General features: G+C 39.4%; 1 protein-coding gene across 1 annotated transcript in view; it reads left to right on the top strand.

Annotated features, from left to right (window-relative positions):
- The first annotated feature begins 386 nt into the window (after positions 1–386).
- ZNF366 (zinc finger protein 366) overlaps positions 387–16093 on the top strand; it is a 63276-nt gene continuing 47569 nt past the window's right edge. Inside the window, exon 1 of the mRNA XM_090276371.1 lies at positions 387–522. The gene's annotated coding sequence lies outside the window, so the exon portion shown is untranslated. The remainder of the gene's footprint in view (positions 523–16093) is intronic.

Raw genomic sequence — 16093 nt, 5'->3', positions numbered from 1 at the left:
TTCGTTCCCTTCTGGCTCTGTCCGTTCTACAAACCAGATAACCAGAGACTGCAAGCTCAGGAGAGCTGTCTCTCTGGAACAGCATTTGTTTGGACAGGACAGGCCACTAAGACATTTCATCTCTTTAAAGCTCCCAGGGCAGAGAGCATTTTTGAAGAATTCCGTTTTTCAAAGTTTTTTTTTTTTTTTTTTTTTTTGCCCCTTCCAACATTTTGTTTAAGAGAAAATGAGATGTCTATCTTCTGTTTCCTTATTTTTTTTCAGGAAAGCAAAGGGTTGTTGACTTCCTCCCTCTCCCCTCCCTTCCTTCCTTCTTCCCGAAGGTACTCATCTGAGAAAAAGAGAACGAAGTATTGTTCCTGTTCTCTTTCTTAAGTCATTTCAAACACTGTCCCTGTGAGTCCTTTAAGTTCCTTGCAATCTGTACACAAGAGAAAGAGGGAGAGAGAGAGGGAGAGGCACAGAGAGAGCAAGGGATCAGGTAAAGCACTGGGGCTGCTGCAGCCATTCACTCAGGAGCTGGTAAGTCACCATGGAATCCTTTCTGCTTCCACTTCAATATCCCTGGGATGGATATGCCGTGGGCATCTTCAACAGAAAATGCCTGACTGGGTGTAATCCTTAATCAAAGGGCACAACGGATGGATGGCCCAGAATTTAAGCTTATACTTTTTAAAAAAGAGTACTGATGCGTTGCAGAGCTGAGGCTGGCAGAATTGGAAATAGAATTGCATTGGGGCTAAGGAGGACATTGTGCTAAACCTGAATTCTGGCATAGATAAGTGGCTGGCTTAGCCAGGAGCCACTGGGGTGTGTGATGCATCTCCCTGGAGAATTCACCTTGCCCTCAGGGCTCTGTCTTGGAAATCTTATCAGGGTGTCTGCTAAAAATTGTGGTTTGTTTTGGAGCTTTTGTTACCCGTTGTCTGGATTGAGGAACCTTCTCTTGTTCTTTTCTTTCCACTCAGCACCCTCCAAAAGAGAAATGTTAATTTATGGCTGTTATTCTGCATCAGTGAGAGAGGAGGGAAAAAAAGAAAGGAATATCACTTTGAATTGTACTGTATGTGTGTGTGTGGAGGGGGGTGCTTTTGTGTTGAGGCTCCAGAGGTGTGTTGAGTATAAATTGATTATCCACTGTCAATGGAAGATGTCATCTGCCACAAAAGAGAAGACAAAGATTTTGGGCCATATAACTTTAGTTTCGGAAAATGACATGCAACTGGAATAGAAGGATTGAGATTGATTGCTTGTGTCAGGAGGAGTGAAAAACCAAGCTATAGATGTAAATGAGAACTATTCACCCAGAGCCTGGTTTTCCATGCTCCAGTTAGGACACAGCAGATGAGTCAAGCTTAAAAACATACAACTTGTTTTTTTAAAGTCTATAATTTTCAATTAAATATGTCAGAAAAGATATGTTACCAACAATTCATGGTGGAAAGCCAGGAGGGAGGCCAGATCACATTGTCAAAAATAGGCCAGCAATCTCTCTCGGAAAGACTGTAAATTTACTAATATTAATCATTTAATTGAAAGAGGTATTGAATGGGTGAAAGATGAAAACTGTGCAGAATTTTAAAATATTCATTTCTATGCAATCTACTGATTGAAGTCACCAGGGATGTGAAGAGTATAATAAAAATAGCCAGTCTCTCATTTATACATTAATTTGGCCAGACTATACATTAACCACAATCAAGTAATTAGTCTTTATTCAAAGCTGAGCTATCGTCTTAACAAGTGTGTGAAAATATGATGGAAGTGGATTGTTATGTAGGTTTTGTTCCATTAGCAGGTTTCTGTTTTCTTCTCCTTTTTCCAGAGACCTTCCTTAGGAGCATTATAAAATAAGGTAAAAGAAACGTGATTAGCGTTTGCCTGCTTGAGCGAGCAAAATCATTCTCATCACAGTTGGCGGTGGCGTCCAGCTCCCCTGCCACCTACCCTAGTCGCCCATTCCACAGATCTTCTGGTCAAGGGATAGCAGGAACCGACTGGATTGGGCACTTTGCATCTTTTATCTGCAATTGTGACCCCAGTCAAAAACTCAGGGCTGCGATTTTAACTTGCTTCTTTCGGTTTCACTTTTCCTTGATAATGTATTTAATTTTGTGCCCAATTAAAACAACATCACAGAACTCTCTCCAGTTTTTGTTCTTGGATAAAAACATCAGATGCAACACAATATAGAAAAAAACTGACAGCAGGGTCACACTGACAGCAGACGAGGCCAGTGAAAGGTGATAGGCCCATGGTGCCCAGAACAGCCCACTGCCAGCTCGGGTCTTCACTGTGGCCGAGACTCAGGAGCTTGGGATGTGTTCTTTTCTTCTAAAGAAGAAAATATGTATTCAATATTTCCATTCAAGTGAAGTCATTGCCATGAGACTGTTTGATGAGGGCAAAAAATGTCAGCTACCCAAAGAAAAAAGCCATTGACTAGTTTAGTCTGGTTAGTACCAATCTGTCTTCACTCAACTCCAAGGAGTGAGCTGGCTGGCATTTGTGGAAACTTCCAGTGTGTGATTCTTCTTTGGGGTCATCAGATGCTCTTTTGTGAAATCATGAGGGGAACTCCAGCTTGGAATGATCCAGAATTTGACAAACAGAAGACTGTATTAAGACTGTACCCAGACTGTAAATATACTGTAAGTTATAAATTTGTCATATAAATATTATGTTAGGATGTGTCCTGTAGGTCTTTGTGCTGGTATGTGTCTCAGAGCATCAAAAACACAAGCTTTGTTATTATACAAATTGGGGTTTTAATCCCAGTTTTTTGACTCACTGACTGGGCCTTATTCCAGGTAATTAACTTCTTTAAGCATCAGTTTCCCCAAATGTAAAATTTCATCAACATGATAGACTTGTCATGAAGATTAAATGAGGTTATTTATGCAATGCAATTAACACAATGTGTGGCAAGTAGTAGGAGTCAATGTCAGCTGTAATGTTTTCAGAGTCGCATTAATTACTGTGTTTTTTGAATGCAGAGAATAGAATACATCTCTTAAAATTTGTGTCATAACTCTTGATCAATACTATACCAAGCAAAGGTCTATCAGAACAAAAATTATTCCTCATAGCCCTCGAGTTGGGCACACATTGAGTGAAGATATCCTGAATCCCAAATTCTTGTAAAATAAAGGAAGGTAAAGATAAATATTTTGATGTTCATAACTGATAATGGCAGAAATGCCAGATTCGGCCTCATTAAAATGCCAGCTGTGTTCAGTAGAGCTCCATGCAAGGGAAAGTTTGTCTTGGGATAAAAGTTACCAATTTAGATGAATATTCAAAGAGACCACTATCATACTGTAGACATGTCATTCTTTCTTTCTGCCAATTTCCCAAGCTCTTGAGCTCTGTGTCTTTCATGACCTTTTCCCTGGCCATGGAGGGCTGGAAGTGCTTTTGTTGGAAACTGTTGTGGCAGTTCCATGAGAACCAGAGAGAAAAGGACTTAAAGTAATCTGTTCTCCCACCCACAAAGGGCTAAGCGTCCTTGGCGATCCTGCTCCTCAGACATTTTAGTATCAAGCCACTTACCTTCATCAATAAACAGTGTGTATGGGTAGGGTAGGGGGATTTGATCCAACTGCTATTTTTTCCCAAATTCTAAACTTTAAAGCATACATGCTAGTTAGTTTGTCAAGTAAAAACGTACTTTAACTTAGTCAAACTTAGTCAAACTTCCCTCTTCACTTTCCAAAAGCAAAACACACAACTACAACAACCACCCAAAATCGACCATCAAACCTGTGAGGTTCTTTAGTTAGAATAAGAAGGTCTGATACAATTGAAACTTGTTTGGGCAACTTAACATTTGGAGAGCAAAGAGAAGCTGGGTTGTTGTACACTGATGTCCAAAAGGTGTCTTTTACTGAAGCTTAGTGTTGTAGAAAAAAAAACATTTCTCTGTTGTTCTGCCACCCCCGATATGTGAGGCTTGACAGGTTTATTTTCTCGCTTGAACCTCGGTTTCCCCATCTATAAAATGATGGGGTTGGATTAAATCAGTGAGTCCTACGGTGGTGTGTGTGTGTGTGTGTGTGTGTGTGTGTGTGTGTGTGTGTGTGTGACTGTGCATCAGAACTCACCTGCAGGCTTGTTTACACTCTTCTTCTCTTCTGTTCTCTGCACTAGAAGATTTATGGGGTTCTGACACTGACATCCTGTGACTCTCTTAAATGGATGGTCAGTGTCTTGCTCTGTCTTCTTCAGGGTTGCATTGACAATAAATTAAAATGTAATGTTTTAAGAACCATGCTTTTAAGAGGAATTCCTACTCAGCTTTGAATGTTCTCTTTAGAAATTAGTTTTAAATATATCAATTGCTATTCTAGAATTATTATGGAGCAGGCATATGCTAGTTAGTCAAGCAATCTGATGAGACTGACCAATGTTTTATAACCATATATAAATAATAAAAAAAGCAATTACTGAGATCCATAAATATTATAATTCTGTATGAATAGCCCTTTTTGGTGTATGCACTTCTATATTATTTGTACCTTATAGTGAGCATGCATTCTTAATCAAGAAAAACACATAGAATAAAATTTTCTGTTCACTTTTAATTTTTTAATTTTTTGAATTTTATTTATTATTATTTTTTAGAGGGAGGGGAAGGATGGGAGAAAGAGAGGGAGAGCAACATCGATGTGTGACTCTCGCATACCCCCAACTGAGGACCTGGCCCGCAACCCAGGCATATGCCCCGAAAGGGAATCGAACCGGTAACCTTTTGGTTTGCAGGCCAGCACTCAATCCACTGAGCCACACCAGCCATGGCTCTGTTCACTTTTAAAAAAATATTGGTAGAGTCAGGCTTGTAAGTTTCTTTCAGTTTAGTTTTGTTTTTACCTTTTTACAACACGTGTTGTGTTGAGCTTATTTTAGAAGCAGATCCTTGACCCTAAGTTAATGGTGATGTGGCAAGGCAAAAGACTAATGATAATGTTTGAAAAACCAGCACTCATCATGGTAAGTCTGCTTTAATTATAAGAAAAATTTGTAACTTACAGAAAAAAGTTGTTTTGGTTTCCCTGATTTTATTTCCACCTAAATCACTTGATAATTTTCCTCCTATGTTTATATGGCCAATCAAGTAATGCACCAATGGACAGAGGTCTTCATCTGAGAGGAACAGAGAAGCAATAAATATTTTGATATACACTCTCAGAAACAGCTAGCCAAATACATCCAGATGAAACTATGACATTTATATAAAATAATATGAGCATGTCTGCATCAGAAGTCATGTGTAATATATAAGCTCACTAGAAAGTAAGCATCATGAGGACAGGGACCTCATTCGATCACCTGTATGCCCAGAGCCTAGAATAGTGTATAGCATATAGTATATGCACAATAAATATTTGTTGAATAGATGATTTCATAAATAAGTGAGTTGTAGAGTAAAATATGCTACCTCTATATACTGCCAAATGCAGCAGTTAATAAGTAAAAAAGTGAGTCAAACTTTTTTTTGGGTCTGGATAATGGCATATTTATCCCCCTCGGAACTGGCTGGAATGACGGCTTGTCCCACCATTATGTTCATGGAGTTGCTTCATGTATGTGACCTGTCATCTTGGAAAAGACGCCACCCACTTGATCATGGAGAGAAACATTTATCAGATACACAGAAAGGACTGTTGGTTGTATTTAATTTTTCATTTGTTCTCTGGGCAAAAGATGGGTTAGCAGATTGTTTTTGGCGAGAAAGAGAACAGTTGTTTGTTCTTCCTTGACTGAAGGAGCTGCGATCCAGGATTCAACCTTGTAGGAAATGCTGAGCGCTCCCTGTTTTTTTTAGGCAGTGCTGTAAATCCAAGCTAAAGGGATGCCTCTTGGGCTGCGTTTACACAAACACGAGGGGGTGAACTCAGAGGGGGAAATGCGATATCCTTGTGGAGCACAATACCCTTTCCTTTATATAATTAGGCCATGGAGACAGCTAAATGAACAAACACTGGATTGAGGCAGTTTTTCACTTACTTGGCAAATTTAAAGTGGTTAATATAAATACATTAACAACATTGGGGTCTAAGATTTCTGTTATTTGTGGTAGAAATGGAAGAAGCTCTCTCTGTTCACATTGACAGAACCTATCCCTTTGGTGCCAAGCATCAGGGCCCACAGAGGCAATTCTGACTATTCTCCTATTTTCCTTTGATACATTCTGGCCTCTCTTACACCTCAACCTAGGATGGCCACTGATATTAAGTGCAAAAATGAGATAACCAGAAGAGCACTACCACCTCACCGGCCACTTTTGGAGGAGTCCTCATCAAGTTTGGGGCCTGCTGAGAACTCTGCATACATCATTTCACTAACCCTCCCATTCTAAGAAGTAGGTGCTTTACTACCCCATTGTAGAGATGAAGAATGGCAGCCACCTGGTTTAATAGATACACTGGAAGTGATTTGTTCAAGGTCACCAAATCAATGTTGCTCATTTATAGGTTTCTCATTAAGATGAAAGTGTCATCTGTAATTTATATTTTTTTAAAATTAAGTGTCCCTTAAGACAGTGCTCCTTAAAAGTGGCCCAAGAACCAAGAGCATAGCATCATGTGGGAATCTGTTAGAATCTCAGGCTCCATCCCAGACCTCTTGCATTTTAAGATGATTTCCACGTGATTCATGTCTCAGCAGCATTACTTCAGGGTTTTGCCCTAGGCGTACACAGATTGATTTTAAAGTATAGGTCTCTGTTCCAAAGAGTGACAAGGTTAACTCTGACCTTGTCCAAGAACACATTACTCCCCCCTGGATAGTGGTGTTACTGGACCCATCTTGAGTCTCTTTAGCTCTGAGCAACATTTTGAGGGGTCCTGATAATTTCAGAGAGGAAAGGTCTGGGATATTGTTTTTCAAGTGTGTTCTGAGCACCAAACCTCAGAATCACCTAGGGAGGATTCCTAGGCCTTTCTCCAGGTCTAATAAACCTGGGGAAGGATCCAAGTCTTTGTCTATTCCACAAAATATTGGCTCAAGGTAAGAAAGTCCCAACAGGGGCAGTGACAGGTATTTTGGGGATATCACCCCAAGAAAGATGGTCAGCTTTTTCAGCAGTTTAAAAAATATTTAAAAGCAATGGTGTAACAGAGATTACCTCAGAGTCCTTTCAGGAAAAAGATAATCTGCGTTTGAATGCTAAAGAATGGGGACAAGAACCTCTGCTACCTGCCTTGTGTCTTTCCCAGGGAGAAGGGAGGAGGGCCTTGGTCTCCAGCATCACCGCCACAGGGCAGATGCCAGAGCATACACCTCACTCTCCCCAGTTAGAAAACTGCGGAAAGAATCCTTGGAGTTTCCTTTGCACGAGGGACTCACCGTTCCCTCTTGGAACAGAAATCAAGAGGGGGCTATTGTTGGAGGGGTGCGGAAAGGAAGCAGGGCCGGAAGAGAGTGAGGGTGAGGACCGGAATCGCCTCTGGTTTGCTTCAGCCTGGACAAAACGGGACCTCTGCCTGGATGGAGATGATGGTACCCCACCCCCAGTGGAGGTCCTCTGGTCTTCTTCCGTGGGAAGTGAAGGGAGAGGAGGCACTTCAGGTTTTCAGTGCTGTTTCATGGAACTCCCACCACAGCGCACCACCACTTTGTTCTTGCTGTTGCTCTAGTTCAGGCAGTTTTCTTTCCCACAACGTAGTGGCACTTCCTCCCCTCACCCTACCCCCATGGGCTTTTTCAGATTGAAAAAATGTACAAACAGAGGTCTTCCAGCATTATCCTAAAAAAATATGTTTATATTGAACACATTCAAGGTGCTAAGGAGCACTATATTTAATCCATAATGACAGAGTTTCTGAATTATTAGAATTTTAACTCTCAGGAGGAGGAATGTGCAAAAAACTCTACATGGTTATTCCTATATAGAGAGAGAATCCTGACTCCTTCAAGATTTTTAAAGAGATATTAGCATCAGCTTTCTTGAGTATCAGGAGATAGCCAATAATGGAGCAAGCAAGCTGGCATCTCCTCCAGCATCATCTATAGCCCTCCTGAGCCCCAGTCACATCCTGGTGCATCACTCATTTCTGGCTCCATTAAGGTCCCCAGAGATGGAGAGCTTTTATCTCCTGGCTGCAGCCCAGGCCCTGAGTCTGAAAGGGAATGTTAGAAAAAGAGTGGAGAGCCCAGTTATTGGAAAAGGAGGTGCAGCCCAATACAACAGCATTTTGAAGACAATTCCATTTGGTGTGTCTACAACCTCCAAGTGCTCACACAACCCACTCCTCACCATGGCCTACCTTGGATCCTTTCTCGTTCTTCTGAGCCTCCTAGAAGAGGAATTTTGGCATCACATATTTAATGCCTGCAATTAGGAAGGACATTGAACCATGAGTAAATCTTATCCCAGAAGGATCAAGATATAAAGTACCAAATTTATTTGCTCTTCAAAACCAATATGGATTTAGGGGCAGGGAGAGTTGGTTAACTTACAAAGAGCTACCTCTTCTGTATGTAGCACATCTGCCTTACACATGTGTGCATAAGCACATACACACTCACAGTCTATCCAAAAGTATTGGCTCTTATGGAAGGAAACCATGAATTAGCACCAAATTATTTATTTGACTCAAGGACGTAATATCTGATTTTCATTCCCCTGTATTTCCAAACAGATTTACTGTCATAATTATGTATTTCTTAGCAATGCTTAAAAGAGTTTGAATTTTGTAGCTAATGGCAGTGGAGTAGAAGGTGAGAGATGATTTAACTGTTGTTGCAGACAATTCGTAAGTGCTTCATTCACTTACTGGGTGTCGTTTGGAGAATGTTGCAGGAGAGAAGGCTAAACTTGGATTCAGAGAATAGAGGTGAGAGACTACTTGTTGACACATACAAATATGGCAAATTAGTGAATCCAAATGCATATGGGCATTTAATATATGATAAAAATGTCATTGTACATCCAAGGAGAAAGTTAGATTATGTAATTATTGATGTTGGGACAACTATTTGGTAAGTAGCTATTTGGGAAAAAAATAGACTTATATCCCTACTTTATTTCTTCAAATATATTCCATATTAAAGATTTAAAATATTAAAAATATTAAAAACAAAAATACTAGAAAAATAAGAGATTTATTTTTTGAATCTTGGAGTAGGGGAATTCTTTCTACTTTTACCCAGGCTTAGCATTTATTATATACTTTATTACATTAAAATTAAAAGCTTCTACAGGACTCAAACTCAATAAATAAGGTCAAAAGACAAATAAAAAACTGGAGGAAATACTTGTAATGTGTATCACAAAGAACTTAAAATGAACAGAATATAGGCAAATGACATGGAACACATATTTCCCATAAATGAAATATAGTTGGTTCGTAAAAAATAAAGACACCCATCCCATTTCATAAAAAGATCAAATGAAAACTGAGACACAATTCTTTACCTACTTAATGAAACAAAAGATGAAACACTTGTTATCATGTTTATTTCTGAGGATCTGAAGCTACTGACATGCACTGACAGCATAATAAGTGAATGAATAAAGCTTCCATAGAGCTCAATCTGTGAATGCTATCAAAATGTAAAACTGACTCCTCTTGAAATTTATTCTACAAGTATAAGATGAAAAAAAAAAAAGACATGCAATATATATGCCAAAGCATGATTTCAAAACAAAAAAAAAGATCAGAAATAGGACAATTGTCCACGGATAAGAGATTGGTTAAATTAAGTAAAATACATCTATGCAATGGAATATTATGCAGCCCTAATAAAATAAAGGAATAGAATAGAGTCCAGGAATGTACTCTGAGTATATGCTCACCTGATTTTGACAAGTTGTGAAAGTAAAGGAATAATCATTTTGAAACAAATGGCACTGGAACAGGTGAATATATATATATATATGCAAAAGGAAAAATGAACTTAGGTTTACTTCTTATCACACACACAGATCAACTTAGAGTAGATCATAGACCTAAATGTAAAAGTTAGAACTATAAAATTCCTAAAAGGAAACAGGAGAAAATATTTGTAACCTTGGGTTAATCAACAATTTCTTGGTCATGACACAAAATACACAATAAATAAATAACCGATGGCTTGGACTTCATCAAAATTAAACACTTTTGCTCTTCAAAAAAAAGGACGCCATTATAAAAATGAAAACACAAGCCATAAACTAGGAGAAAATATTTGCAAAACAGATCTGATAAGGACTTGTTTCCAGAACATATAAAGAACTGTTAACTCCATAATAAGAAAAACAACCCAGTTAAAAATGGGGAAAAAATGATGAATAGATACCTTAAGCAAAGAAGATATACAAATGGCAAATAAGCACTGAAAAGATATGCAATATCAATAGAAAAAGAAAAGGCAAACCAAAATCACAGTGAAATACTGTTATACATCCAGTAAAATGTCTAAAACCAAAAATGCTGAAAATACCAAATATTGGCAGGGATGTAAAGAAACTAGAGCTCTAATACAGAGCCGGAGGGAATGTAAAAGGGTACTGCTATTTCAGTAAACAGTTTGGAAATTTCTCAAATAGTCATATGTATATATATCATGCACCATGGCAATTCTACTTCTGTGTAACTAACCCCCCCCAAATTAAATCAAATGTCCACCTAGAGACTTTTACACAAATGCTCATAGTAGCATTATTCATGATGTTCCCAAATTCAAAGCAATTCAAAGGTCCATCAGTTGGTGAGTGGATAAACAAAAAGTTTATACAACAGAATACTGCTCAGCAATAAAAAGAAATGTCTGTTGTATGCAACTTGTGAGTAAATCTCAAAACCATCATGCTAAGCCCTACACAATATTATTTAAGGAGCCAGATATACAATAAATATTGCATGATTTCATCTATATGTAATTTTGAAAAGCACAAAATTACGGAGGCAGAAAGTAGATTAGTGGATGCTTGGGGCTCAGGTGGAAGCTGGGAGTGACTGCAGATGAGCATAATGGAACTTTTGAAGGGTGATAAGATTATTTCAAAATTGGATTTTGGTAATGACTTTACAACTGTATATATTTTCTAAAAGTTATCACATTGATTCTTAAACATGCATGAATTTTATATTATGTGATTCGACCTCAATTCAGCTGTTAAGAAGTTGGAAAAATAAAAAAGAATGAGGTAGCACTATATGTTCAGATAATGGAGCAATCTCTAACCTGGACAGTTAAATTTAAAAAAGCAAGATTTGGCCAGTGTGTAGAATGATATAATTTTTGTGTTTAAAAAAGAAGCCTATTTTTGACATGCATAGAATATCTCTAGAAGGACACAGTAGACTACTAATAGCATTTGCCTTTGGGGAGGGATCTGATGGCTGGGGGCAGGGAAAGGTGTATAAGGGATAACTTTTCACTATCCTTTTGTACACGATCAAAAATAATTATTGAGAGAGAAGGGAGAGAGTGAGAGAGTTATGAGTCTCCCATCAGGTCTGGGGTCATGGGCACCTGCCTGAAACTCTATTTCTTCATCTGTGAAATGAAGGGGTTAGACAGTTGATCTTTAAGAATACTTCTGATTTTAAGTTCTGTACTCTGAGAATTTAGTTAAGGGTATCCCCCTCACACCCGTCTACGTTCCTCTTGTCCTTTCCCTGCCAGCACGTCATCAACTACCAGCTAGAAAGCCACAACCAAAGGCTTCGTTCTTTCTCACTCGGTTTCCTTTCAATTTTTTGTGCCCCATCCTCTTAGCAACATGTAGGGGTGTCAGCCAGAGTGAGAAGGCAGCCCAGAAAGCCCTCAATGAGGCAGTGGCAGCACAGTGCAGAGGAGCAGTTACAACCCACGTCTTTGGGGCTACTTGCCATGCTGTGACCACGGGGGTTGTAATTTCTTCTTCTACATGACAGATGCAGAATCGCACCGCCCTCTTAGGTTTTGCTGTGAGGATGAAGGGCACTAATTCATGTCATTGCTTAGCACAGTGCCTGGTAATATTCCATAACGGTTACCCCTTTTAATGATTAATCTAACTCCTCCTGCTCACGGGCCCTGGGGCTTTCCTGGAGGCATCTAAGTTATCAAGCTGTGTACTCATTAACACCACGAACTGGGAGTTGTGGCCATGAAATTGCTTTTCTTTTTTCAATCCAACAACCCTAAAGGACAGACTGGAGTAATTTCTGCTGCCAATATTATTGAGAGAAACTTCTTCCAAATTTCATCCCCTGGAGGCAGTTATATCCTGTGAATGTGATGGATGCAGGCTGTAAAATTACAAGATTGTGACATTATGCAGGGGTTGAACCAGTTAAGTTAAACAGTGAGTTTCTTTTTGTGTGATAAATGTGCCTTAAATTACATTGGAATTAAAATGGCATTAAATATTAATATTAGGGCCATTGTATAACTTCCTCTCTATGGTAGTCATTTAACATGAATTGTAGCTTCAAACCAAACCAAAAGTCCTCTATCACCGTGGTGTGCACACACATGTTTTCCCAGCATTGCCTCAGTGCAGCACAGCAAGGGATGTATCTTCACTGGCAACCTGTGGGTTCCTATAACTTCAAGGTTCTCAGCCATTGATAGCACCCCCACCCCCAGAATATATCTGTATTTGCTCTTAGTGATAACTGAATTCCCTGTGTGGAAGGTGAGCGAAACCCGTCTGCATGCACCCTCTGCCTTACAGATCATCAGATCACCTTCTAGAACTAGATCTCTGAGGCGGAGTTTAGTTTCGCGGGTTGCCCTGCTTACTGATTCTTTCATGCATATCTGTTCTCTCCAACTACATTGGAACACTATTTGTCAGGGATTGTGTTTTTAACCATTTTTATACTCTCCAGGATAAAAAATGTCCAAATTCTTTCTGGTCTCACATTATTGTCTCTGAGATCCTCTGAAAAACCTTTCGTTATCTCCATTTTGGAGATGAGGACACTGATGCTCAGAGAAGATAAAGAATTTGGCTGAAGCCATACAGCCCTGTGGATCTCTGGGGGTCTGCGGGGGGAGCCAAGGAGTCTCTATTTAGATGTCAGGTGCCTGATGTTTGCTTACTGACTAAAACAGTGTTTTGAAAGTAGATGAAACTCTGCTTTGGCAATCTAGTTATAGTGTAGTAATTAATAAATATAAATTAATTTAAAGCTGTTACTGAATTCACAATAGCTTTTGGTTATTTTGTATTTTTTATAACTTACTGGAGATTTGAAAAATAAGTTTATCTTTAAAATTTACAAAGGGAGTCCTCACGCTGAGAAGCCTGGGACCACTGCAGTGGACCAAAGCTGGGGCTTCCTAATACATTGTAGGGAGGTACTTTGAATAATCTTGGGCTTCTGGTGGCAAAACTTTTCCATTCTAAAGCTGCTTCCTAGAATAAGTTTGCATATTTGATAGAAGTCTAGAAAGCATCTGTAAGTATATATCATTATTGTTTAATTTCTTCCTTCTAACAACTGTCTACAAAAACAAACAAACAAACAAACAAAAACCCCTCCTGGTTCCTTCTTTTATTATCTCTGTGACCTTGCACATTTTTAACCCATTTGTGTCCTAGTTTCCTCAGTGGCAAAATGAGGAAAAAGAGTCATACTTACCTCATGGGGCTGCTGTGATAGTCATGTGTATTAATGCCTTTAACACATTCTTGGTGCATAGCAGACAGTCAGCCAATGTGTTACGCACCACTTGCCACTGTTTTTGACCAGGGTTGAGACTTGACAGACATTCTTAGAGTCAATTAGTGAATAAATGAAAATGTGATCTAGGAATAAAGGGCAGTTCTAGATATGTAACTCCCCATCTACATTTTTATCCAAAGCTCCAGTGAGCTCAAGTTAGACAGATGATAATGTTTCTGTATCTTCTGGTCCGGCAGACTCTACAAGTCTATCAACTATATGTGTTAGGTTCATCAAGACATGTGCTTAAGGGATCAGGCAGAAAAGAGTTTGGGCTTGGAACTGATGTCAAGTACAGGCTTTAGTTTTCATTAAAAACTATAGGAGGAAACAAGACCAGCAGACCATCAGACATGCAGAGAGAAACAATGCTTTCTTGCCACAAACTAAAATGCTGAGGACCACAGTTATAAGAGGGTCAAAGGAAGTTAATGACCTTTTATAGCAGGCTCAATGCTTATCCAGCTTAAAATTTCACTTTCAGATCATCCCACAGATAGTTTTTTAGCTTTATTACATAAACAGTCTTTGAGTCTGATACACACTTTTTTCTTTGGTGTTTTCAAAGTCTGGTGGTGAAGGTAGAAGAAGAGGACCAGATGCTAGGCTTTAAAAGGTGGGCTGTCCGGAGGTTCCCAGCTGGCTGACACTCACCTGCAGGCTTGTTTACTCTCTTAACAAGGTCTGGGCGGATGCGTCAATGAAGAGATAATCAGCTTCTCAGAATTGGCTTTTTTCCCCCCAAGACCAGCCAGTAAAAATTCTGGCAGTTACTGCTCCTTGTCTGTCCCATGTGGATGAGGCTCTATGCCAATGCTATAGAAACTAGAGGGAATAAGATCCAGTGTGAGCCTTCTAGAAGTTTCCAGTACATTAATGGTTATACTGAATGGAGATGAATGCTTCCCTCATCACCTCCATCCACTGGCCCTGTTTCTACCAACTGGGATCACAGGAAACAAATCCAGTCCATCTAAATGTCAGCTCTTTGAAGTATTTAAACATAAGCTATCAGGGCCCCAGGCTTCCAACACACCTCTTTCATAACATGCCAGATTCCTTCTGCCATCTCAGTAAGATATGGGTTCAGGTCTCCTCACCTCCGCTTTCTCTCTAGTTTGTCCCTCCCCTCATGTCTGGCCCAGAATGGCCTCTCTCCCCATCCCAGTGGTCTGGCCAGTGCACGACAGCTGGGCTCTCTGAGGCCCATCTTCAGGGTCACAGAAGATGCTGGGATTCTTCCTCAAAAGGTCCAGATGAAGGGGCCCGGAGTAAAAATAAGAAACTTGGAATGAGAATTAATTTTTAAAAAAATCATCTTAACTATTTTTTAAACTTTATTTTTATTGTTGACACTATTACAGATGTTCCCCTTTTCCCTCACTTTGCCCACCTCCAACCAGCCCCTACCCACCTCCCTCTGGCCATCATCACACTGTTGTCTGTGTCTCTGTGTTAAGCATATATGTTCTTTGGCTCCTCCCTTCACCTTCTTTCAAACTGTCCCCCCCCTCCCCGTCCCCTCTTACAGCTGTCAGTCTGTTCCACATGTCCATGCCTCTGTTTCTATTTTGTTCGTCAGTTCATTTTGTTCATTAGATTCCACATGTAAGTGAGATCCTATGGTGTCTGTCTTTCTCTGACTGGCTTTTTTTACTTAGCCTACTAATCTCCAGGTCCCTCCATGCTGTTGCAAAAGGAATGGGAATTATTGATTTGCCTTATTGTTTTTCTATCTCCCCATTGTAATCTTGTCTTAGATCTTCCGCCTTCCTTTTTACAACTGTGAGAATATCTTCCTTACCAGGGTTGTCAGGAAGTAAAAATACTGGCATATGTACTATATATATTTATTGAGTGCCTTCTTTTTTTTTTTTTTTTACATCAGAGGCTTTCTAATTTTTATTTTATAACCCTGTGAGATGGGTTATTATTATTTTTTATTGCCATTTTCTACATGGAAATTGAGGCTCAGAGATTAAGTAACTTGTCACAGTTGAAGCAACTTCAGAGGTTATATAGTTCTATCTCATCTACATTCCATTCCTTTTTCCTTCCCCTCTTCTCAAACTTTTCAACAATTTGGAGACCTACAGCTGTAATAAATGCCTTCTAAATTGATTAATTGGGATTTGCCCTTTGAGTAAAGTTCAAAGACATGGCCTTCCAGAGTAACTTTAGGTAGGAACTTTTTTTCCTTCAAAGTAAGTTTAACCACCCTAAAAAGGTATCGTTCCGGTCATCTAATTGAATAAGTTGCTAAGTGATTGACTCAAAGCATTTACTCAACTCACCAGCAGTGGCCCAGTTGGCCTCCTCTCTTAGACCCATGAAGCTATAGCCTGGATCAGTGCGAGGAAGAGACAGGTCTCTTAAGGAACCAGTGAGGAAAAAGCTGAAAGCTTGAGGTCTGACCATCTTCATTATTTTCGCTGAAATGGAAGCTG

The sequence above is a fragment of the Furipterus horrens genome, unplaced genomic scaffold, assembly GCF_987537825.1.
Source record: "Furipterus horrens unplaced genomic scaffold, mFurHor1.1.pri manual_scaffold_5, whole genome shotgun sequence".
Taxonomy (NCBI): domain Eukaryota; kingdom Metazoa; phylum Chordata; class Mammalia; order Chiroptera; family Furipteridae; genus Furipterus; species Furipterus horrens.
The sequence above is the reverse complement of the archived record's forward strand: the minus strand, read 5'-3'. Positions and strand labels throughout refer to the sequence as shown.